The sequence below is a fragment of the Paramormyrops kingsleyae genome, chromosome 20 (assembly GCF_048594095.1).
Source record: "Paramormyrops kingsleyae isolate MSU_618 chromosome 20, PKINGS_0.4, whole genome shotgun sequence".
NCBI classification, from domain to species: Eukaryota; Metazoa; Chordata; class Actinopteri; order Osteoglossiformes; family Mormyridae; genus Paramormyrops; species Paramormyrops kingsleyae.
Window position 1 is genome coordinate 20364554 of NC_132816.1, and position 27050 is coordinate 20391603.

The window sequence follows — 27050 nt, forward strand, 5'->3', positions numbered from 1 at the left end:
CGCTACAGCCACTGTCCATATATTTCTAAGACCCACCTTAGCAAATTCAGCTGAAATGTCCTTATTTCTCATAAAACCTTGAAAGAATTGTTACCTTTCCCTTCACCTGAGTCCATATTTCTTATTCACTTTCATTTTTCACCGATTTGCCTCATAGAACATTATCAGACTTAATTTACACATAAGAAGGCCTGAAAGTATTGAATACAATTTCTAAAATGGAGCGCTGACTCCACCTGCTGGCCACACTGTTTCCATGCCCATTTTATTAAAATAGCTATATCTCTGGCATGCTTCATCCAATCCTCACAAAATTTGACGCACATCTGTGTTACTAGACTTCAGAAAGACCTTCCAAGTTTGGTGGCAATCGGTCAAACGGGGGCACTACAGCCACTGTCCTAATATGTCTAAGACCAACCTTGGTTAATGCAGCTGAAATCTGCTTATCGTTTATTTAAAAATTAAAAAATTAATCACCTTTCCCTTCATCTAAGTCCATATTTTTAATCTGCTTATATTTTCCTGCCATTTGACTTTTACAAATCTTTCAAACTTCAATCTTTCTTCAGGCTGTGTACACTGCAGCAATTACAATTTTATAATAAATTGGCCAGCAGGTGGAGTCAGCGCTCCATTTCAATAATGCCTTCAATACTTTTAGCCTTTCTCCTGTCTAAATGTATAACCTAGAATATGATACAGCATGATATTACTGCTGTTACATGTCACAATACGCAACTCAGCACTTTGTTAAGAATATGCAACACAGCCTATGTTTACACAGGCAGTATAAAAAAGAAAACTCTGTAATATCTAGACTTACCAGACCAGGTATGAAGGTCCCTAAATCTACCAACTAGTCAGGCCATCTGACCCAAACCATGCATTCAGTCAGGCTAAGGCACTCCACCACAGGGTTCTACATTCTGTCCTACATTTGCTGACCTGTTAGACCGATACTAACTAATCTATATCCTGATTTCTACCTACTACTGAGACCATCTGACCAAAACAATGCATTCAGTCAGGTTCAGGCACTACACCACAGGGTTCTACATTCTGTCCTACATTTCCTGACCTGTTAGACCGACACTCAACAATCTACATCATGATTTCTACCTTCTACTCAAACCATCTGACCTAAACAAGTTCTGTTCTGTCTGACATCTGCTGACCTGTAGTTCTGTCTGACTTTTTAGTATCCTCCTCTACGGTTTGCCCTACATCTCCTGTCACATTAGAGCTACGCTAAATCTCCATCCTGTTATGGCAGTCTAATTGTTGCCCGGTCAATTAAGTACGACATGCCAAATCAAACAACATGTAGAACTTGCTTCTGCATCTTTGCGTTTTTGCATAATTCATATTGGTCTGAAAACAAGACATTTCGTTAACCTCCTAGGATTTTCACCAAACCTACACAAATCTGGTATCATTTAAATCAGGAGACAGTCATAATAAATAATTCATAAAAAAATCATAAACTTTCCATGAGGTATAGTCACCAGCCACACACAAACCATACAGGTGCCATGCCCAATTCAATCAGACAGCTATATCTCAGGCCTGCCTCAGCCAATCATCACCAAACTTTAATATATCCTGTAGAATAGTAGTCCGGAAGGGCCCTCCAAATTTGGTGCCGATCGGTCAAACGGGGGCGCTACAACAATATAACATGTCTGTATAAACCTTGAAAATCAGTTCAACTTACATTTATCTCATTTCTGTTCTAGTGACATATTACTGGTTAAAATATTTTGTACTGCCAGTTCTGTGAGTCATGCCAAATCAAGACATATGCAATGCCCAATGATAGTCATTTTCATTCCCTTGTGATGTTTAATAACTTAATAAATAACATATTACTGTAACTTCTACAATATCCAGCCCAAGTAGGTCATTCTGGTAGTACATCAATCAGGACATTGCCCTTATGGATAATTCATAAAAATATCTTGACCTGTATGCTATGGCCACCAGCTACAACAAACCTGCACCATATCCATGCTCATTTCAATCAACCATCTAAATCTCAGCCGTGCTTCAGCCAATCCTCATCAAATTTGACGGCCTAATGTAGTAAGGGACCTCAGACAGACCCTCCAATATTGGTGCCAATCGGTCAAACAGGGGCGCTACAGCCACTGTCCATATATGTCTAAGACCCACCTTAGCAAATTCAGCTGAAATGTCCTTATTTCTCATAAAACCTTGAAAGAATTGTTACCTTTCCCTTCACCTGAGTCCATATTTTTTATTCACTTTCATTTTTCACCAATTTGCCTCATAGAACATTATCAGACTTAATTTACACATAAGAAGGCCTGAAAGTATTGAATACAATTTCTAAAATGGAGCGCTGACTCCACCTGCTGGCCACACTGTTTCCATGCCTATTTCATTCAAATAGCTATATCTCTGGCATGCTTCATCCAATCCTCACAAAATTTGATGCACGGCTGTGTTACTAGACTGCCTCAGCCAAGCTGCAAAAGACCTTCCAAGTTTGGTGGCAATCAGTCAAACGGGGGCACTACAGCCACTGTCATAATATGTCTAAGACCAACCTTGGTTAATGCAGCTGAAATCTGCTTATTGTTTATTTAAAAATTAAAATATTAATCACCTTTCCCTTCATCTAAGTCCATATTTTTAATCTGCTTATATTCTCCTGCCATTTGACTTTTACAAATCTTTCAAACTTTAATCTTTCTTCAGGCTGTGTACACTACAGCAATTACAATTTTATAATAAATTGGCCAGCAGGTGGAGTCAGCGCTCCATTTCAATAATGCCTTCAATACTTTTAGCCTTTCTCCTGTCTAAATATACATCCTAGAATAGCATACAGCATGATATTACTGCTGTTACATGTCACACTCCCGCAACTCAGCACTTTGTTAAGAATATGCAACACAGCCTATGTTTACACAGGCAGTATAAAAAAGCAACTATGTAATATCTACACTTACCAGACCAGGTATGAAGGTCCCTAAATCTACCAACTAGTCAGGCCATCTGACCCAAAACATGTATTAAGTCAGGCTAAGGCACTCCACCACAGGGTTCTACATTCTGTCCTGCATTTGCTGACCTGTTAGACCGATACTAACTAGTCTATATCCTGATTTCTACCTACTACTCAGACTATCTCACCAAAACATTGCATTCAGTCAGGTTCAGGCACTACACCACAGGGTCCTACATTCTGTCCTACATTTCCTGACCTGTTAGACGGACACTCAACAATCTCCATCCTGATTTCTACCTTCTGTTGTCCTACCTGTCCTACCTGTCCTACTTGTCATACCCTTTGGACCCTTCAGTAACTGCCTGCAGTTTCTAGTTATTATTATTATTATTATTATTTTTCTGCCCTAAAACTGAATGTACAGCCTAAACTGTAAGAGCTAGACCAACCAAACTTGGTCAGATGATGTCAATTCCTACCCACTACTCAGGTTGTCCTACCCAGTCCTGCCAGCCAGATGGGGGCGCCTTAGCGCCCCCCAACACGTTTCGGTCGATATCTCCTGTCCTGTTAGACCTACAATCGAAATTCTTTGTTCTACATATACAGACAGCAAAGCCCTACCAACTTGCCATTTGGACTATGAAGCTCCGCCTACTTAGATTTTTTGCTAATTTGCATAATTTGCCAATCCTACTTTTTCCTTAAAGTCCTGGCTTGTCCTACCAAATCAGACAAATGAGGTGTCAGACGAATCAGAATTCTCTGCTGATCAAGAATTATCCACAAAATTCAGACATTTTTATATCCTACGGCCATTAGCCACGCCCAAACAATGTCCAAATTTGGCCCGTTTTGGTCTGACGGCTATAACTTGGCCGTGCCTTGGCCTACCTTGACCAAATTTGAAATGCTACCTCCCTACACCATTCTGGGGACACGGTCCGAGGCGGGCCGCATTTCGTCAATAGGGGGCGCTACAACTAAAAACTGGCAATATCTCCTGACTGCCTTTGCCAATCTAACTGAAATTTGGTAGATATGTACTAGGAAGCAGCCTGTGGTCAGTCACCTACAATGGCAGTAATTATTCCTTAAAGAGTGGCCGCCATCAGCCAATCAAAATCAAGCAGGCATTTCACAGGCTTCTCAATGACCAATCTAAATCAAATTTGGGTGATACATTTGTGCTCTGACCCTCTGCCTAAACTGTAAAGGACACCTCACTCGGCCAGATGGGGGCGCAACAGTGACAACTTTTGCATTTCTGCCTATTTCTCGAGAACGGTGAAGCCTACAATCGACATTTCTTGCCAGGTCAATTCAGTACGACATGCCAAATCAAACAACATGTAGAACTTGCTTCTGCATCTTTGCGTTTTTGCATAATTCATATTGGTCTGAAAACAAGACATTTCGTTAACCTCCTAGGATTTTCACCAAACCTACACAAATCTGGTATCATTTAAATCAGGAGACAGTCATAATAAATAATTCATAAAAAAAATCATAAACTTTCCATGAGGTATAGTCACCAGCCACACACAAACCATACAGGTGCCATGCCCAATTCAATCAGACAGCTATATCTCAGGCCTGCCTCAGCCAATCATCACCAAACTTTAATATATCCTGTAGAATAGTAGTCCGGAAGGGCCCTCCAAATTTGGTGCCGATCGGTCAAACGGGGGCGCTACAACAACATAACATGTCTGTATAAACCTTGAAAATCAGTTCAACTTACATTTATCTCATTTCTGTTCTAGTGACATGTTACTGGTTAAAATATTTTGTACTGCCAGTTCTGTGAGTCATGCCAAATCAAGACATATGCAATGCCCAATGATAGTCATTTTCATTCCCTTGTGATGTTTAAAAACTTAATAAATAACATATTACTGTAACTTCTACAATGTTCAGCCCAAGTAGGTCATTCTGGTAGTACATCAATCAGGACATTGCCATTATGGATAATTCATAAAAATATCTTAACCTGTACGCTATGGCCACCAGCTACAACAAACCTGCACCATATCCATGCTCATTTCAATCAACCATCTAAAGCTCAGCTGTGCTTCAGCCAATCCTCATCAAATTTGACGGCCTAATGTAGTAAGGGACCTCAGACAGACCCTCCAATTTTGGTTCCAATCGGTCAAATGGGGGCGCTACAGCCACTGTCCATATATTTCTAAGACCCACCTTAGCAAATTCAGCTGAAATGTCCTTATTTCTCATAAAACCTTGAAAGAATTGTTACCTTTCCCTTCACCTGAGTCCATATTTCTTATTCACTTTCATTTTTCACCGATTTGCCTCATAGAACATTATCAGACTTAATTTACACATAAGAAGGCCTGAAAGTATTGAATACAATTTCTAAAATGGAGCGCTGACTCCACCTGCTGGCCACACTGTTTCCATGCCCATTTCATTAAAATAGCTATATCTCTGGCATGCTTCATCCAATCCTCACAAAATTTGACGCACATCTGTGTTACTAGACTTCAGAAAGACCTTCCAAGTTTGGTGGCAATCGGTCAAACGGGGGCACTACAGCCACTGTCCTAATATGTCTAAGACCAACCTTGGTTAATGCAGCTGAAATCTGCTTATCGTTTATTTAAAAATTAAAAAATTAATCACCTTTCCCTTCATCTAAGTCCATATTTTTAATCTGCTTATATTTTCCTGCCATTTGACTTTTACAAATCTTTCAAACTTCAATCTTTCTTCAGGCTGTGTACACTGCAGCAATTACAATTTTATAATAAATTGGCCAGCAGGTGGAGTCAGCGCTCCATTTCAATAATGCCTTCAATACTTTTAGCCTTTCTCCTGTCTAAATGTATAACCTAGAATATGATACAGCATGATATTACTGCTGTTACATGTCACAATACGCAACTCAGCACTTTGTTAAGAATATGCAACACAGCCTATGTTTACACAGGCAGTATAAAAAAGAAAACTCTGTAATATCTAGACTTACCAGACCAGGTATGAAGGTCCCTAAATCTACCAACTAGTCAGGCCATCTGACCCAAACCATGCATTCAGTCAGGCTAAGGCACTCCACCACAGGGTTCTACATTCTGTCCTACATTTGCTGACCTGTTAGACCGATACTAACTAATCTATATCCTGATTTCTACCTACTACTGAGACCATCTGACCAAAACAATGCATTCAGTCAGGTTCAGGCACTACACCACAGGGTTCTACATTCTGTCCTACATTTCCTGACCTGTTAGACCGACACTCAACAATCTACATCATGATTTCTACCTTCTACTCAAACCATCTGACCTAAACAAGTTCTGTTCTGTCTGACATCTGCTGACCTGTAGTTCTGTCTGACTTTTTAGTATCCTCCTCTACGGTTTGCCCTACATCTCCTGTCACATTAGAGCTACGCTAAATCTCCATCCTGTTATGGCAGTCTAATTGTTGCCCGGTCAATTAAGTACGACATGCCAAATCAAACAACATGTAGAACTTGCTTCTGCATCTTTGCGTTTTTGCATAATTCATATTGGTCTGAAAACAAGACATTTCGTTAACCTCCTAGGATTTTCACCAAACCTACACAAATCTGGTATCATTTAAATCAGGAGACAGTCATAATAAATAATTCATAAAAAAATCATAAACTTTCCATGAGGTATAGTCACCAGCCACACACAAACCATACAGGTGCCATGCCCAATTCAATCAGACAGCTATATCTCAGGCCTGCCTCAGCCAATCATCACCAAACTTTAATATATCCTGTAGAATAGTAGTCCGGAAGGGCCCTCCAAATTTGGTGCCGATCGGTCAAACGGGGGCGCTACAACAATATAACATGTCTGTATAAACCTTGAAAATCAGTTCAACTTACATTTATCTCATTTCTGTTCTAGTGACATATTACTGGTTAAAATATTTTGTACTGCCAGTTCTGTGAGTCATGCCAAATCAAGACATATGCAATGCCCAATGATAGTCATTTTCATTCCCTTGTGATGTTTAATAACTTAATAAATAACATATTACTGTAACTTCTACAATATCCAGCCCAAGTAGGTCATTCTGGTAGTACATCAATCAGGACATTGCCCTTATGGATAATTCATAAAAATATCTTGACCTGTATGCTATGGCCACCAGCTACAACAAACCTGCACCATATCCATGCTCATTTCAATCAACCATCTGAATCTCAGCCGTGCTTCAGCCAATCCTCATCAAATTTGACGGCCTAATGTAGTAAGGGACCTCAGACAGACCCTCCAATATTGGTGCCAATCGGTCAAACAGGGGCGCTACAGCCACTGTCCATATATGTCTAAGACCCACCTTAGCAAATTCAGCTGAAATGTCCTTATTTCTCATAAAACCTTGAAAGAATTGTTACCTTTCCCTTCACCTGAGTCCATATTTTTTATTCACTTTCATTTTTCACCAATTTGCCTCATAGAACATTATCAGACTTAATTTACACATAAGAAGGCCTGAAAGTATTGAATACAATTTCTAAAATGGAGCGCTGACTCCACCTGCTGGCCACACTGTTTCCATGCCTATTTCATTCAAATAGCTATATCTCTGGCATGCTTCATCCAATCCTCACAAAATTTGATGCACGGCTGTGTTACTAGACTGCCTCAGCCAAGCTGCAAAAGACCTTCCAAGTTTGGTGGCAATCAGTCAAACGGGGGCACTACAGCCACTGTCATAATATGTCTAAGACCAACCTTGGTTAATGCAGCTGAAATCTGCTTATTGTTTATTTAAAAATTAAAATATTAATCACCTTAACCTTCATCTAAGTCCATATTTTTAATCTGCTTATATTCTCCTGCCATTTGACTTTTACAAATCTTTCAAACTTTAATCTTTCTTCAGGCTGTGTACACTACAGCAATTACAATTTTATAATAAATTGGCCAGCAGGTGGAGTCAGCGCTCCATTTCAATAATGCCTTCAATACTTTTAGCCTTTCTCCTGTCTAAATATACATCCTAGAATAGCATACAGCATGATATTACTGCTGTTACATGTCACACTCCCGCAACTCAGCACTTTGTTAAGAATATGCAACACAGCCTATGTTTACACAGGCAGTATAAAAAAGCAACTATGTAATATCTACACTTACCAGACCAGGTATGAAGGTCCCTAAATCTACCAACTAGTCAGGCCATCTGACCCAAAACATGTATTAAGTCAGGCTAAGGCACTCCACCACAGGGTTCTACATTCTGTCCTGCATTTGCTGACCTGTTAGACCGATACTAACTAGTCTATATCCTGATTTCTACCTACTACTCAGACTATCTCACCAAAACATTACATTCAGTCAGGTTCAGGCACTACACCACAGGGTCCTACATTCTGTCCTACATTTCCTGACCTGTTAGACGGACACTCAACAATCTCCATCCTGATTTCTACCTTCTACTCAAACCATCTGTTGTCCTACCTGTCCTACCTGTCCTACTTGTCATACCCTTTGGACCCTTCAGTAACTGCCTGCAGTTTCTAGTTAAGGGTCCAAAGGACGAAGTCCTTATGGACCATTATTGTTTTTCTTAGGATTATTATTATTATTATTATTATTATTATTTTTCTGCCCTAAAACTGAATGTACAGCCTAAACTGTAAGAGCTAGACCAACCAAACTTGGTCAGATGATGTCAATTCCTACCCACTACTCAGGTTGTCCTACCCAGTCCTGCCAGCCAGATGGGGGCGCCTTAGCGCCCCCCAACACGTTTCGGTCGATATCTCCTGTCCTGTTAGACCTACAATCGAAATTCTTTGTTCTACATATACAGACAGCAAAGCCCTACCAACTTGCCATTTGGACTATGAAGCTCCGCCTACTTAGATTTTTTGCTAATTTGCATAATTTGCCAATCCTACTTTTTCCTTAAAGTCCTGGCTTGTCCTACCAAATCAGACAAATGAGGTGTCAGACGAATCAGAATTCTCTGCTGATCAAGAATTATCCACAAAATTCAGACATTTTTATATCCTACGGCCATTAGCCACGCCCAAACAATGTCCAAATTTGGCCCGTTTTGGTCTGACGGCTATAACTTGGCCGTGCCTTGGCCTACCTTGACCAAATTTGAAATGCTACCTCCCTACACCATTCTGGGGACACGGTCCGAGGCGGGCCGCATTTCGTCAATAGGGGGCGCTACAACTAAAAACTGGCAATATCTCCTGACTGCCTTTGCCAATCTAACTGAAATTTGGTAGATATGTACTAGGAAGCAGCCTGTGGTCAGTCACCTACAATGGCAGTAATTATTCCTTAAAGAGTGGCCGCCATCAGCCAATCAAAATCAAGCAGGCATTTCACAGGCTTCTCAATGACCAATCTAAATCAAATTTGGGTGATACATTTGTGCTCTGACCCTCTGCCTAAACTGTAAAGGACACCTCACTCGGCCAGATGGGGGCGCAACAGTGACAACTTTTGCATTTCTGCCTATTTCTCGAGAACGGTGAAGCCTACAATCGACATTTCTTGCCAGGTCAATTCAGTACGACATGCCAAATCAAACAACATGTAGAACTTGCTTCTGCATCTTTGCGTTTTTGCATAATTCATATTGGTCTGAAAACAAGACATTTCGTTAACCTCCTAGGATTTTCACCAAACCTACACAAATCTGGTATCATTTAAATCAGGAGACAGTCATAATAAATAATTCATAAAAAAATCATAAACTTTCCATGAGGTATAGTCACCAGCCACACACAAACCATACAGGTGCCATGCCCAATTCAATCAGACAGCTATATCTCAGGCCTGCCTCAGCCAATCATCACCAAACTTTAATATATCCTGTAGAATAGTAGTCCGGAAGGGCCCTCCAAATTTGGTGCCGATCGGTCAAACGGGGGCGCTACAACAACATAACATGTCTGTATAAACCTTGAAAATCAGTTCAACTTACATTTATCTCATTTCTGTTCTAGTGACATGTTACTGGTTAAAATATTTTGTACTGCCAGTTCTGTGAGTCATGCCAAATCAAGACATATGCAATGCCCAATGATAGTCATTTTCATTCCCTTGTGATGTTTAAAAACTTAATAAATAACATATTACTGTAACTTCTACAATGTTCAGCCCAAGTAGGTCATTCTGGTAGTACATCAATCAGGACATTGCCATTATGGATAATTCATAAAAATATCTTAACCTGTACGCTATGGCCACCAGCTACAACAAACCTGCACCATATCCATGCTCATTTCAATCAACCATCTAAAGCTCAGCTGTGCTTCAGCCAATCCTCATCAAATTTGACGGCCTAATGTAGTAAGGGACCTCAGACAGACCCTCCAATTTTGGTGCCAATCGGTCAAACGGGGGCGCTACAGCCACTGTCCATATATTTCTAAGACCCACCTTAGCAAATTCAGCTGAAATGTCCTTATTTCTCATAAAACCTTGAAAGAATTGTTACCTTTCCCTTCACCTGAGTCCATATTTTTTAATCACTTTCATTTTTCACCGATTTGCCTCATAGAACATTATCAGACTTAATTTACACATAAGAAGGCCTGAAAGTATTGAATACAATTTCTAAAATGGAGCGCTGACTCCACCTGCTGGCCACTCTGTTTCCATGCCCATTTCATTCAAATAGCTATATCTCTGGCATGCTTCATCCAATCCTCACAAAATTTGGCGCACATCTGTGTTACTAGACTTCAGAAAGACCTTCCAAGTTTGGTGGCAATCGGTCAAACGGGGGCACTACAGCCACTGTCATAATATGTCTAAGACCAACCTTGGTTAATGCAGCTGAAATCTGCTTATTGTTTATTTAAAAATTAAAATATTAATCACCTTTCCCTTCATCTAAGTCCATATTTTTAATCTGCTTATATTTTCCTGCCATTTGACTTTTACAAATCTTTCAAACTTCAATCTTTCTTCAGGCTGTGTACACTACAGCAATTACAATTTTATAATAAATTGGCCAGCAGGTGGAGTCAGCGCTCCATTTCAATAATGCCTTCAATACTTTTAGCCTTTCTCCTGTCTAAATATACAACCTAGAATAGCATACAGCATGATATTACTGCTGTTACATGTCACACTACGCAACTCAGCACTTGGTTAAGAATATGCAACACAGCCTATGTTTACACAGGCAGTATAAAAAAGCAACCCTGTAATATCTAGATTTACCAGACCAGGTTTGAAGGTGCCTAAATCTACCAACTAGTCAGGCCATCTGACCAAAACCATGCATTAAGTCAGGCTAAGGCACTCCACCACAGGGTTCTACATTCTGTCCTACATTTGCTGACCTGTTAGACCGATACTAACTAATCTATATCCTGATTTCTACCTACTACTCAGACCATCTGACCAAAACAATGCATTCAGTCAGGTTCAGGCACTACACCACAGGGTTCTACATTCTGTCCTACATTTCCTGACCTGTTAGACCGACACTCAACAATCTACATCATGATTTCTTCCTTCTACTCAAACCATCTGACCCAATCAACCATCTAAATCTCAGCCGTGCTTCAGCCAATCCTCATCAAATTTGACGGCCTAATGTAGTAAGGGACCTCAGACAGACCCTCCAATTTTGGTGCCAATCGGTCAAACGGGGGCGCTACAGCCACTGTCCATATATGTCTAAGACCCACCTTAGCAAATTCAGCTGAAATGTCCTTATTTCTCATAAAACCTTGAAAGAATTGTTACCTTTCCCTTCACCTGAGTCCATATTTTTTATTCACTTTCATTTTTCACCCATTTGCCTCATAGAACATTATCAGACTTAATTTACACATAAGAAGGCCTGAAAGTATTGAATACAATTTCTAAAATGGAGCGCTGACTCCACCTGCTGGCCACACCATTTCCCTGCCCATTTCAATCAAACAGCTATATCTCTGGCATGCTTCATCCAATCCTTACAAAATTTGACTCGCTTCTGTATCACTGGACTACAGACAGACCTTCCAAGTTTGGTGGCAATCTGTCAAACGGGGGTGCTACAGCCGCTGTCCTAATATGTCTAAGACCTACCTTGGCTAATTCATCTGAAATATCCTTCATAATACCTTCAAAGACTTGTTGACTTTCCCTTCACCTCAGTCCATATTTTAAGCTCCTTTCATTTTTCTGCTATTTGACTCAGAAAATTATCAGATTTTATTTATAAACCAGGCAGTGTATATTGCAGATTTTTCGCTTTTTTGTATTCAATTGGCCAGTAGGTGGAGATGGTGCTCTACTTATATTGTACTTTTTTGGATTTTTTTTATAGATTGGCCAGTAGTTCGTCCTGTATTTCATTAATGCATGCATACAGCAGGTTCATATTATACATTATGGCCAGTCACTATAGAATGTCATTATAGTGTAGTGTGTTTTTTCTTAAATGTTGCTCAGGGCATTGTAATACTGTCGAACCCACTTATCTCGACCTCGGCTAACTCGCCAACCCTATTAAGTCGATGTTTTTGAAGTGCAATCACCAAAATTCCCTCTTTGCATTAGCATTTCTCATCGGTTATGTCGATTCTTTTATGTCGCTGAACCCTAATATCTCGAGCCCGAAAGAGGGCCAAAATCGCCACTTAACATCGGTTATCTCGATCCCTGTGACTAATCGCCGGCTTTTTAAAATGTATCTCACGTGCTAAACAGCGCGTACTCAAATCCCATTCGCATGGTAATTTGCTGAACAACGCAGCGGTTAAACGCGATCTAGGTAAATCCCCATCAAAACCAAAGCCAAGCATATCCGCATGCGGCAATGACAACGAAGATGAAGAAGATGCGGACGAAGATTTGGAACAAATTCCCTCTGCCAGTGAGGTGATAAAAATGCTACAAAAAATCGACGGTATGGTTCTTTTGCAGGGGATGAAACTGTTTTAGACAGCATAAGTAATATCGAAGCATTTATTTTCAAGTAGACTGTCAAAGGCAAAAAGCAACAAAGCATTTTAGACTTTGTAAAGAAACCATATTAATTGCGTGTACGATACTTTTCAGAGCTGTCAGAGCGAAATTACTTGTGAATTTGATTTTGACACTGGTTTGCTTTTTGTGACAACGAACTACACCCCACAGGTTTTTATGTGATTTTGTGAGCGATCTTTGTGTTTGCAATGTTGGATGATATAATTAAAGGCTTCTATCGAGAATCGACGGTGGTTTATATTATATACTGGTAAATGTCTGCTTTTGGTTGGTGCACATATGCCTTTTGTTGTTAGCCAACATGTATGTACATTTATATAACATGCCGATCGCGTCAGCAAACAAATCGCGGCAACGCTGTTGTGTAAAAAAACACCAAAAACCAGTGCATGTACATTCTCATTTATTAACGCACATAAATAAATTTCAAGCATATGTCAACATGGTATATTGCCCCCATATTGGTTTTCTGTTATCTCGATCATCGGTTATCTCGACGCTTTTTGGCAACCACCTAGGCCGGCAACATAACCGGGTTCAACTGCACTTTTTGTATGCGTATTTTCTTCACTGCCTGTTTCACCTATACGCTAATTAAAATTTATTCTGACATTTACATGTGTATTTAACATGCTTAAGAATGATGACTGTATTAATGATTATAATATTTATTATTATTCATTAGAGACATAATATAAAACACATTATACACATTGTAAAATTGCAATTGACTACATTTGTCTTAACCAAACATTTAGGTTTGTGTCATTGTTTGAGGAGGCTGAAAAAGTACATTGAGGCCACAATAGTTGAGCCAGCACAATTGACATAATATTTCGCATATGATGTGTATGCCATTCTTACATACACAGTGTACAAAGACCACAAAGTGTGATAGTAGCACTCATACTGTATATATATACTACACAACTCCCTACATGGCAATATTCTTTTGAATATACAATTTGGTGTAAGTCAACACAGGCATCACAAACAAAGCTGGATCGTTATTTTGACATCAATTTAACCATGGCATCATGACTGTAAATTACATGACATATTATGTACTACAGAACTGTCACAACACATCATTAATGTTTTGTTATTGCAGAGTAAAAGTGAAAATAACTCAATAAATACTACAAGAAAAATTGTGAGACATTATAGCAATAAACATCCACAAGCAGCAGCACATTTCACTCAAAGTACCTTTGCTGTCAGACTATAGTGTGTGGAGATGATTTCTGGTGCATTTCACTTCAGGCATCTGTGTGTAGTTCATACTGTCTGTGTCCAGTCTCTGAGTCCTTTAGAGAACGCTTTGGTTGTCGACAACATGGGCGCAGGGAAACTTGATGTGGTGAGTACGGTGTCACTGATATGAAGATAAGGCACTGGAAAAGAGAGTAAAACCAGAAAGCTGCATGTCAGCCAATCAGACACTTGCAGTTGTAAAGTGAAACTACTTCACAGACAAAATAATCCATCAAAGAGGCAAACTCACCAGGCCAGCCCATCTCATTGTTCCAACGTACCAGGCAGTGTGATGTGTTAACGAAAGTTGATGTGGTGGGCATGGGGTCAGTGTCATCAACAGCAGGCGCTGGAAAAGATTAAAAGATTAAAAGCATGAACTGGCATGTAAGTTAGACAAACACTGACAGAGTAAAACTAGAACTACACCAAAGAGGAAGAAATGTCTGAAAAAGGCAAACTCACAAGGTCAGCGCCTGCTCCTCTGGCTATGCAGCATTCAGTGTGATGTGTCACACTCCCAATGTACAGCTGTATGACGGAGGATGCAGTATAGCAGAGCTTCAACAGACAGATGTGTGTTGGCTTGATCATCAGGGAAGCACATGACAGTTGTGCCTTAGTAACCTGAGGTTATACATAGGAGAAGGCAGGTTAAAACATGGAATATAACAATGTAGTAGGGATTTCTGACAATACTTAGTTACCCAATTTATAAGCTCATACACTGCAAACTGGTATGTCTTAACTAGCATGCTCATGTTAAGTGAGAAACTGTCACTCACGTACCTTTGCTTTGCCCACCCAGTCATGGCACATCCACTGTGTCTAGATGAATGTCTCACACACACTGCCCAGCTTTCCCACTTAGATTTTAGGTCATCGACATGTATGACTGTTTAGTGTTACTTCATTTTAGCTGTTTCAAGAAACACACAAAACATACACATTACTCCAAAAATTACATCATATACATAATGCCATAATACAGTCAGTGTACATATGTCCATTTCCTTTTACAGTGTGAAAGTACACTCTACGACACTATACAGAGACATGTCAGTATATGGTCTTACCTTTGCCCATAGATGTCTGTGCCTCTTCACCCTCTCACCATTCTTTTCAATCAAAGCCTTGCTTTGTGAAATTCTGTGTCTTTTCAGCACGTTTTGTGGTACAAGACATTAGTTTGGTAGTGTCTACATCTGATGGTACTTCTTCATCTCCTTACATTTAATTCATTGTAATTATATATTCTACGTTACATAAGCAACTATACATTTACATTTTCCAAGTGTGTGGTGCTTTGTAAAGAGGTTCAGTGCACTGTACTGGCCCACAACACAAAATTTCTATATAGGCAACAATGCATTTAATAAATACTGAATTATATCACAGGACATCTAAAATTGTTTATTTTTTTGTGGAAAATTCATGACATTAACAAGTTTGGCATACTGCTGTTGTGAGGTACTTGACAGAGCACATTACCTCCCTTTTCAAAGACCACATTGCTTGCTCTGTCCTAAACTTCCCCTAGCCCCCACACCAACCCCCAGTGCCATGTGCCCCATCCTAGCCCCCTTATGCCTAGCCCTAGTGACCCTCCCGTAACCTTAGTCCTATGCCTAGTGGTAACCCAAGCAGCCCACCTCAGACTTATCCCCAGCAACAGGCCGCCATGTCCAGCTTTAGTACCCCCTGCCTCAGCCCCAGTGCCAGCTTCCTGAAGCCCAGCCGCAGCCCCCAAAAGCATGGTGCCAGCCCCAGGCCCAGCAGCAGCCCCCTCAAGGTCGACCCCAACCCCCAAAGCCCAACATCAGCCTCAGGCTAAATGCCAAGCCCTGGAACACCAGCTCCACTGCCAACCTCTGAGGCCTAGTTGCAGCCTTCTGAAGGCCAGCCCTAGTCCTAGCCCCCCACAGCCTACCGGCAACCCCAGTGGTAGCAGCTGACGGCCAGCCCCAGGCCTAACCCCCAAAGCTTGGCACCAGGCCAAGCCTCCCTGCCAATCCCCCCTAGTACAGCCATAGCCCCAGTCGCAGTGCCAGCCTCCCGAGGCTGACGCACCCCAGAAAACTATCACTGCAGCAAAAAATTTATGTTTCTTACTCATAATGTCTTTTATACAGTTTCTTACAGATAATGTGGCACTACACATTCATGATGGCTGAAATACATCTACATTGCTGAAATAAAAATTCTATTAGTCAAAATATTTTTCGCATACACATGATCAATCAAAGTGCCTTTCCCAGTGGTTGCTTCTTTGACAAGTTGAGCATACCCATGTTCTTCCATAAAATTAGCAATTGTACTTACTGTCAAATGATTTACTGCATGACAAATTTTTTCATATTTTTTTATACAGTTTCTTATACATGATGTAGCACTATACATTCATGATGGCTGAAATACGTCGGCATTACTGAAACAGAGATGCTGTTAGTCACAATGTCTTTCACATACACATGATCAATCAAAGTGCCTTTCCCAGTGGTTGCTTCTTTCACAAGTTGAGCATACCCATGTTCTTCCATAAAATTAGCAATTGTACTTACTGCCAAATGATTTACTGCATGACAAATTTTTTTTTTGTTTTTTTATACAGTTTCTTACAGATAATGTAGCACTACACATTCATGATGGCTGAAATACGTCGGCATTACTGAAACAGAGATGCTGTTAGTCACAATGTCTTTCACATACACATGATCAATCAAAGTGCCTTTCCCAGTGGTTGCTTCTTTCACAAGTTGAGCATACCCATGTTCTTCCATGAAATTAGCAATTGTACTTACTGCCAGAAGATTTTCATTGAAGTCGCCCATGATGATTTTCCCACCTTCCACACTGTCCAACTGAGTGATCAACTGCATCAGGTTCTTCTGAAAGATTGTTAGATTATACAAGGGTGGTCTGTATAGTACCAAGACTGTTGTTCTTAGTAGGCCCACACTGAACTGCACACACTCAATGTTGACACACTGCACATCAGTCACAGTACAGTTGGTATGTTCTTTATAATACAAACCCACACCACCATGTTGTTGCTTCTTCAGTTCAGCAGAGATAGCATCACTACCATCATATGCCTGATGTCTGGGCTTCCCATGGTATGAAAATCCAGGCAGCTGTACACCTTCTGTGTCTTCCTTTGAATTTAACCATGTCTCTGTCAAGCAGATGATATCAGCTTCCATATACCTTCTGTCTTGCTTTAGGTCATCCAGGTGACATGTAAGTCCTTCAACATTGTGCAGTAAAATCTTACATAATGATGGCACTTCCATGACGGGCTCAATAAATGCAGGCATGCTTTGCATTGCAGTCTCAATGTCTTGTTTTGCATATATAGCAGTCTCCTTAAAGTCTTCTATTATAAGGCCTTCCAGAGAAGTGACACGGCTTAATGCTACATATGCCTGTCCAGCTGCAAATATCTTCTTTAGTGATACAACAGCCTTATCTACTGTCAGACCTTGTACCTTGTGTACTGTACAAGCCCAAGCCAATTTCAATGGAAACTGCCGTCGTGTTCCACCACTGTTTGTCACTCTCTCCTCCTCTGCTTTGATTTGTGTAGCTTTGTCCAACCCTGCTTTTAGGCATGGCTTCTTTCCCCTGAGTGACTTTCCAGCTGCTTCGTTGTCAAATGTGATGTATATCTCTGATGGAAAATCCTCATCAGTATCAAAGCAGATGTCACTAACTGTACCAAATGCACCATTTACCAAGCCGTCTGAAACGTCAATATTTTTCAGAAGTATTACTCGTGCATTGACACCTACATGTAGTGATTCGGGGAGACATGTCTTCTGAACATTAGCATGATGTCCATGTTTCTTTTCCAGTCTGCCAGTTGCAGCAACCCTTTGAAAATCCTGAGCATGAATGATGACATGGTCTGAGCAGATCTTCCGCAGCATATGGTAGTTATGTTGATCAACTTCATCATTGGTTGCATAAATATGAAGACCAGTACTGTCTTGTCCTTCACCTGTCACACGTAGTTTCAGCATAGCAATGTCTTCCTCCAGCATTGCATCACCCCTTTTGCGTTTCCTTAGCCGATTCAGCAACTGTGCAAACTGCATGTCTTTCTGTCTCATAATTTCAGTCAGCTCCACCATAGCGAAATGATTCTGCCATAGATCAACAGCTTTACCCTCAGTATACAAAGCTTTCCCTTTCACAGGACAAAGCTGGTAGAAATCTCCAACAGCAATGATTGAGACATTTCCAAAAGCAGAATAATCTCCAATTTGTTTGATTTGTCTTAATCTGCCATGAATACATGCAAGCAGCTTGTGATCAACCATTGAAATTTCATCTATGATCAATATTTGCAGGTTTCCCAGTTCAGCTCTCAATGAATTTATTTTTTCATCTCCAAGTGGTTCATATGGCAGCTTTGCGTCCGTTGCAATATGGAAACAGGCGTGTATTGTTGCAGCTTTGATGTTGTAAGCACTAACCCCAGTTGGAGCAGTCAGTAACACGTGTGTCTCATCTGGATTTTGTGACAACTGACGCAAGATACGAGCTGCCTCATAATGTATTGCTTTGATCAAGACTGACTTGCCCACACCTCCAGGTCCAGATATGAATACATGAAATGGTTCTGGGTTTTCACCACGTGCCTTCTGTAAACACCAGTTTCGTATTTTGTAAAAAGTCTCAGACTGCTTGTTATTCAGTGAGCGAAGCAAAGCCAGTGCTTCCTGCCTGGACATACCACAAGGATTGTCATGCAACATATAGCGCCTCGGCCTTGGTAACAAATCTGGTATCTCATCACGTTGTTCTCTCATTTCTGGTGTAGTGTTGGATTTGCTAGCAAGACACTCTAGCCGTTCACGTTCAGTTTCTGGACAAATCTCTGCCCAGGCATCTTCCATTACACCATGCTGCTGTAAGTCTTCTTCAGCTTTGTCAATTGCATGTGATTCCTTTTCAAAACTTGACATGTTTGACTGCACAACCAGTTTTACTGAATGCAATTCATCATCAAAGAACTTGACACAACCAGTCTCATAGAATTCCTGGTAACTGCCAAAAGTAGAAGGTTTTAATTGTGCATCGAAATAATGTGGCAGAAAAAGTTGCAAAATGCTGTGGTAATATTTTTCTGGGTCCTTTGTGGGTGAAAAGCGAGCATACCGAACAACGGCTGCCTCTGTGCGTGTCCTTTTCTTCACAAATCCTAATTTTCTGTCCAACTGCACACTTCCAGGGCATGAGCTCTGAGACTTACATAGTATTCTGTACTCAGATGCAAATCTCGCCAGGCACATTACTGCAAACTCTTTTGTTTCTGGTCTGGCTTTATATCTATCAGTGATACTGTTCATCCAAATACCTTGTTCATCCTCATTCTCACACTCAGCTTTCTTCCGTATGATGTTCAATGGAAGGCTCATTTTTACCACATTTTCTCCGGTTGGGATAAACTGCACCTTTCGTGATCCCTCTTTCAACCTCATGTTAGTCAGACGATAAACACTTTCCTGGGCCGAAACTTCACGATTGTGCAGGAAAACACTGCCAAGTTGGCGAAGAGCTTCTTTTGCATCAAGGTTACCTTGCTGGGAGGCCTCTTTCTGAGCATTTGCCAGTAGCAGTCCCATCTCTCTCTCAGCTTTGGAAATGTAGGAAATGATGTACACAATACATGAATATGCATCAACCACAAACTGAATGTCCATGTTTGCATTCCAACAGCGTAAAAGGTCTCTGTTATATTGGTTGACCCACACTTCACATGGTCTCCTCTTAAGAACAATGGTAGTTTTCTTTGTGATTCTTGAGTACGCAGCCTGAAATATGTCCTGACTGATACCAATTGTACTAAATAAGGAATCAACAGAGTCATAGTTGGCCTCAGGGTTTAGTACAGCATCCTTCACTTTTTTCATGATAGCGTCTGCTACTTCTTTTTTCAGGGGCTGTCCGTCTGTCTCACCATCTCCAACTTTGCATGATGACACAAATGTTCTGTTGCTTGGAGGACGTGGGAAATTGAATCTACAAGTTTTCCCTTTTTTCTTGCATGTTTTTGAGTGCCTCTTACTATGTTGCTGTACACTACATACAATTTCATGCATTTCATCGTCACCCTCTGGCATTTCACATGTCACATATTGATCAATGAAAGCTGATACCTCATCTTCATCATCTTTGCCAACCTTAGGCGCATCTTCCACCCAAAACAAACAGTGAGTGTGAGGTGATCCTCGTTGCTGAAATTCTACTCTGTAGAAATAATCAACTATTTTGCCAATGGGTTGTGCTTCTGACATGATGACATCTTTTAGGAAGCAGTGGAATCGATAATCAAACATTCTGGCAGCTGTCACAGGATTGTTTTTCAACAGTGCACACCTTTCTGACCAGTCAAGCTCAGCACTTGATGCATCTATGCCATCTTGTTTGAAGATTGCTGTCATAAGTTCTCTCCAGCGTAAATCAGCAGAAGAAAATGAGCAAAACCATGTGGGAATACCAAGCTGTCTTACCATTGCAAACAGATCTTTCTGAACACTTTGCCAAAAAACAGGGGTGCCTCTGATTGGTCTTAGAAATTTATAACCTTCATCAAAATTGAACATCTTTTGTAGAGACTCCTTATTTGTCAAAGTTTCTGATGTGACAGGACACTTATCCCGTGCATCATAGCCCTTTCTCACAGCAATTGACACATTTGACACAACCTGCTGAAGCTCAGACAAATACTGCCCATAAAATATATAGTCCAAGTTTTTCCCAAAACGTCCATCTGCATTAAGAATTCTTGTATTTAAATACCTACACAGTGTCAGTTTTCCCTTCCTTCTGTCATGAAAAGTGCCTGTTCCTTTTGGGAAAAGGACTGGAAAACATTTAGCTTCATTTGACTCATCAGTTAGAAGCCTCACTGGGTTGTTTCCTTCTGCAGGTGCCATAGACATGATTCCATCAAAGTGTTGATCCAACACCTCTTGTGCTATGTCGACAGGTTGAAGACACGTATCCATGTGCATGCCATGTTGTTGTCTATCATGCAGAGTTTCATCCATCTCCTCATCCTCCATGTTATTTTCATTACGCTCTTCATCTGCATGTATGTCACTTACATCACCAGGCACTTCAGTTTTCTGCAGGGGATTAATCCAGTCATCATTGAACTGCACATTGCTATAAAATTTGTTATTCTCTGTAAGATACACCAAAGCCTTCTTTATTTTTTCTGGATGCACAAATTCATATTTGTAATGCCCTTTGTAAGTTAACTTCCGCTTCAACTTCACACGGATCATAAGGTCATCATTATTCACTCTTGGTAAAGATTCAGCTACATTCGAAATGCTTGACGGGACACAAGTCACAGGACCATGAACACCATTTTGTCCACCTTTTGGCAAAGACACAATTCTCATAAAAGGAATATGAATACCAATCAGATGTTGTTCCAGAGTATTTAGACACTGCAACTCAGGAGGAACTGGGTCTAGAGCTAGACAGTTTCCAACGCTCTCTGCTGGCATTTTCCCATCAAGAATCTTTCTATGACATGTGTGACAAATCCATAATGAACCTGTAGGGCCCAACAGACTGCTACAATCATCAGAACAAGTATCTATACATTTGTGTAAGTATGTGTCAGTTATGCACTGCATTGCCAGTAATGCAACTCCTTGTGATTTTTTTAGGTATTCATCTTTTCTGCATATCACAACTTGGTATTTAAACAACATTCGATGACAAACTGAGCAAATGTATACAGGGCCTGTATTTATTTTCTCTCCAAATTGTTCGATCACATACGCAATATCTGTTCTTTTATCCTTCTGCTTAGTTCGTTTCTCAACATTTCTCTTTTTTACTGCAGTAGCAAAATCGCTGTTTGTTTTGTATTTATCAACACTTAACTGCTTCGCACGTTGCTGGTGTTCAATGTCTGTGGCATATTTACTTACACTTGACTGCTTCGCACGTTGCTGGTGTTCAATGTCTGTGGCATATTTACTTACACTTGACTGCTTCGCACGTTGCTGGTGTTCAATGTCTGTGGCATATTTACTTACACTTGACTGCTTCACACGTTGCTGGTGTTCAACATTTGTGGCATATTTCCTAACACTTGACTGCTTCACACATTGCTGGTGTTCAACATTTGTGGCATATTTCCTAACACTCGACTGCTTCACACGTTGCTGGTGTTCAACGTCTGTCGCATACTTGCTCACACTCAACTGCTTTACACGTTGCTGGTGTCTATCATCTGTTGCATATTTGCTCACACTTGACTGCTGTACATATTTGCGGTGCCCCATATCTGTTGCATACTTACTTATACTTGACTGTTTAACATGTTCTCTGTACACTTCATCCTCACGGTAGCGCTTTATGCTTCTCTCAAGTTGTTCCTCCTTGTACACCATACTTACTTCATACCGTCTTTTTTCTCGTTCAAGTTTTCGTCGACTTGATGCCATTTCAGATGGTGTGTTATCGATTTCAGAGCATTGTGTTGCACAACCCTCAGTGTCATGCCCTTTCACACAAATTACAACCTCATAATGTGACTCATTACAATGTTTCAGGTATATACCTCTCTGATCAGAACCAATACATGTGGAGTACTTCAACCATTTGTTGTCAGAGTATGTGAAAATATCCACACCAAGCAGATCAGCGGCAGCTTGAATCTCTACCTCAGATGCCCAAGTACCAACATATTTCATCCGTGATGCAGTGACATACTCAGTGACAGAAGAGTGACCATCTCTAAGACAAGCAACATACCTGGATTCATTTCTTAGTATGTGAGCAACAATAGCACACCTAATTTTCCTGTGTTCTTTCTCATTTCCAGTAATAGCAAAAGCCAGAGATCTGAAAAAGCAGTTGCCATCACCAGTGATTGGCACCATTCTGCAAGGATCACCCATTGGAAACTCTGCATCCATGTTTACATGGCCATGATCAATGTACACCACACCAAGCTTACAGGAAAGCCTTCTTTGCTGCTGGATTGTCAAAGGACTGAACAGAAACTGCTCACTGCGTAGCTCACTGATAAAAACTACATCACCTTCATTGTTCACACGGACATCAACCTCAGGGTCTGTACCATGTGTCACATTTGGCCTTACCACACCATATTGGCTGTCTGACATTCTGGCAAACTGCTGGACTCTGGTCACTGAGGAGTTGTCGTCTGGATGGTCTGATATGTTGGTACGCTGGTTGACACTGGTGACTGAGGACTTACCGTCTGGATGGCCTGACATGCTGGTAAGCTGGTTGACGCTGGTGGCTGGGCAGTTGCCATCTGGATGCTGGTGCAGGATGCTTCGACTAGTCACACTCACAGCTGTAATCTCAAACTGTTCCCCTGTTGCATCTAAAGATAGTCCTAGGGTATCCACATGGTCTAGCAAAGAATCTATGGTAGAGTGGCACACCAATATACTTCTGCCTGATGCGTCGCTTGCTCCATCTCCTCGTCGGGAATGGGAGTCGATCACCACATACCATGACCCTTGCTTAATGATGGCACATGTATTTACTTTAAGAGTAAAAAGACACGCATCATACTGTGAGAATACTCTTCTTACCGCTGCATCAGCTGACATGAAAATGTCACCCATATCTCCATATTCACTGACACCAAACAAGCCAACAAACATGTCATCATGGTAGTTTATTTCATATTTATCACCATTCAATGTGTACTCTGTTGGTAGATCTCTAACTAACAGATACCCAGAAGCATCTCCAATTCTCCTAGCATCTCTGATGGTAGTGTAGAGGTCATCTCCTTTCAGCAGCACTTGATCAATGTCTGTGACTGACCAGGTTAAAACATTCTTTACCTTACACGTTACTATAGCAATCAAACTATTAGCAACACATTGCTTGTTACTGTTGACTCCAAATCGTGGGTGTCCTTGATGGAATGAGCCTCTCACTGCACGTGCCTGAGGAAAATGAGGAGATACACAGATAGTTACAGGGTTCACATGCTGTTGTTGATCCACGGTTGGGTAATAGTTTGGCACTGCCAGGGTATTTCTCAGTTCAAGTTCACTTTCAAGTTCTGTTTCAAGTTCTGTTTCAAGTTTTGTTTCAAGTTTTGTTTCAAGTTCGCATGCTGGTTCACATTCTGGTTCACTTTTGGGGTCAGTCCACTTTGCAGCCTTTCTTTTATGAGGGGGCTGCAGTACCTCGTCCGTCCTTGCCTTATCTTTATCAAGAAAAGGCATACAGAACTCGTCGACGGTCCTACAAATGGCACCCAGGGCGGGAACCCGGTGGTCATGGCTCGTCGGAAAAGTCACAGTCATCGCCGTTTTGGTATTCCGAGAGGGGGGGAACGGGTTAACCCCGTCATCAGTCATAGCCATGACGGACACAGGCCGCTGCTGTGCGGCCTGCTCAGGTTGTTGGTCGTGGCTCGTCAGGAAAGTCACAGTCATCGCCGTTTTGGTATTCCGAGAGGGGGGAAACGGGTTAACCCCGTCATCAGTCATAGCCACGACATGGACGGCAGCAGCAGCGGGGTCAGTCCGTTGGTTGTGGCTCGTCCGATTAGTCACAGTCATCGCCGTTTTGGTATTCCGAGAGGGGGGAAACGGGTTAACCCCGTCATCAGTCATAGCCACATCAAAACTATCAGGAGCTCGCTGCCGGTCCAACAGCCTCTTCTTCGCTGCTGCGGAACGCCGGGAAGCCTTTGTGCGAGGCATCTGCAGATGAACGGGGGGGGGGGGGGAGAAGCACACCTGCTTGCAACTGTACTTTGCACTGATGTTGTCACAAAGCCATCAAATGTGTATACATAGTGCACATCAATCAGGAGCAGTTCCACTAACAGCTTTCTCACCACTTACAGTAAGTCAGTGATGCAGCTGACTCAGCAACTGTCTGGAAGTTACACAACCTACAAACTGAATTTTAACCATTACACTCATTATCCTAAAATAAATATGCCTCATGACTTATGTTTTTTTTTTAATCAGACAAAACACTTACCTGTCACATCTGCATTACACACAAAAGTTTCACCTCAACACTAACTGACCCACGTTTGTGATATGTACACTGTGTGCAGAATTAGGCATGTACTTTATTTGTATCTTGTCGACCAATGTTTTCAGTCCAGATGAACCTAAAACAGAATGTTTAAAAATGGCAAAATGTTTGGTTTTTGATCTGAGTACTTTGTTTTGATAACAGGAAAACATACTTTCCTATGCAGAATGAAGCATGTTTATGATTACTGAAATGGGCCAGAAAAGCACCTTGCAGACAGAAGAAAATCAAAATATTAAAGTGCCAGTCGAAATAACCAAACCTGCTAAACATTCAAAACATAATTATTGTACAATTGATTGTTTTGTGGGCAACACACAAAGAGGATGGAAGCAGCATATAGCGAGGCAACAAAATAACTGCCAAAGTTATGTGTTCAATTAAAAAGAAGACTTTAGAATCAAATGCCACCACTTTTAACAACTGCAATCTGAACGCTCTGGAAGCACTTTGTAGTGTGTTACATGAAATCACTAGGATCAGAATTGCTGTAATATAAGCTCTACGCAATAAAGGTATGCAAGCTAAAAAGTCAAGAATGCACACAGACATGTCAAGAATGATTTTATAAAGGTTTTGTGAAAAAAATCAGATGAGGTGAGAGTGACTCTTGTAGCAGATGGATAGGTCCATGGATGGTCATCTTCTTCGAGCACCCACAGGGCAGTGGAGAAGTGATGGTGTGGGCTGCAGTTATCAGTGATGAACTTGTTGGCTCTTTCAGACTTCCAGGTGGTATAAAATTAACTACTGCCAATTTCTAGAGGAAATTTCAGCAGCTTTCAAAAATGTTATGACATGCATGCAGAACACTGCCCCTTCCTATGATATTCATGCACAACAGTGCCTGTCTCCTTGATATGCATGCAAGACAGTGCCCCTTCCCATGCATCAAAGTATTCCATAGATTAGACAAAAAAGGTCACTGACTTATGACCAGGCTGTCATCATCGCCTGACTCAACGCCCATTAAGAGCTACACAGCCCGAGTGAAGTATGAGATTTACCAAGCAAGCAGGACACTTCTCAGATCAGCATCTGGGACACGGTCCTAGCTGACGTGGCTAATATAAGACAGGATCAAAACAAAGACTTCGGTGGTTCAATGGCAAACAGGCTGATGATGGTCATTCAGAATAAAGGTGACGATACAGGACAATAAACTTGGTGACGTTCGTTGTTCCTTATATAGACTTCAGACAATTTCATTATTATTTCTGTTGATAGTTAAGTGAAAAAAATCCACTTAGTTTCTGATTGCTTGATAATTGTGCCCACAGAAGTGCTTTTCTTTTATTTTCCTTTGTGAAACTATAATGTAACATTTTCTCTAAGTACATTTACTTAGAGCAAAAGAAAAACTTCAGAATGTATAATTCTGCCCAACTGTTGGCAAGAAATATCTCCGGAAATATTACTTGCCTAATTCTGCACACAGTGTATGTCAGTGTATGTTGTCTAAGTACACAAAGCATACCGTATATCACTTTCTCCTCAAGGGTGGCAGTCCAGCACAACTCTGCAGAGAAAAGTGACACACAAGTTTCATTTCATAAACATTTGCCAACAGTCACCTTCATTGAAAACACCATGTAAAGTTGATATACCTTTCAATGTTATTCAACTTAAGAAAACCTCAAACACGATTGCTGATAGACATCACCCTAAAAATATTTACTTTTGATTCCTGTGATATCACAGCCCTTCAGTCTACAAAGACAACATGCATCAGTTAATGATTGACAGGTGCATTTGTACATACATTTCATTAGTAT

At 40.9% G+C, this 27050-nt stretch overlaps 3 long non-coding RNA genes across 3 annotated transcripts in view; 1 reads left to right on the plus strand and 2 right to left on the minus strand.

Annotated features, from left to right (window-relative positions):
• The window catches only part of LOC111848432 (uncharacterized), a 64975-nt gene that overhangs the window by 16747 nt on the left and 21178 nt on the right, over positions 1-27050 (plus strand). The gene's annotated exons all lie outside the window — the stretch shown is intronic.
• Positions 14476-15075, minus strand: LOC140581340 (uncharacterized). Its single transcript, XR_011984418.1, has 3 exons — positions 14986-15075; positions 14662-14823; positions 14476-14545 (listed from the first exon to the last, which is right to left on the minus strand). It is a non-coding gene; the product is annotated as an uncharacterized lncRNA (long non-coding RNA).
• Positions 23866-26942, minus strand: LOC140581350 (uncharacterized). The gene is made up of 2 exons (XR_011984439.1): positions 26753-26942; positions 23866-24929 (listed from the first exon to the last, which is right to left on the minus strand). It is a non-coding gene; the product is annotated as an uncharacterized lncRNA (long non-coding RNA).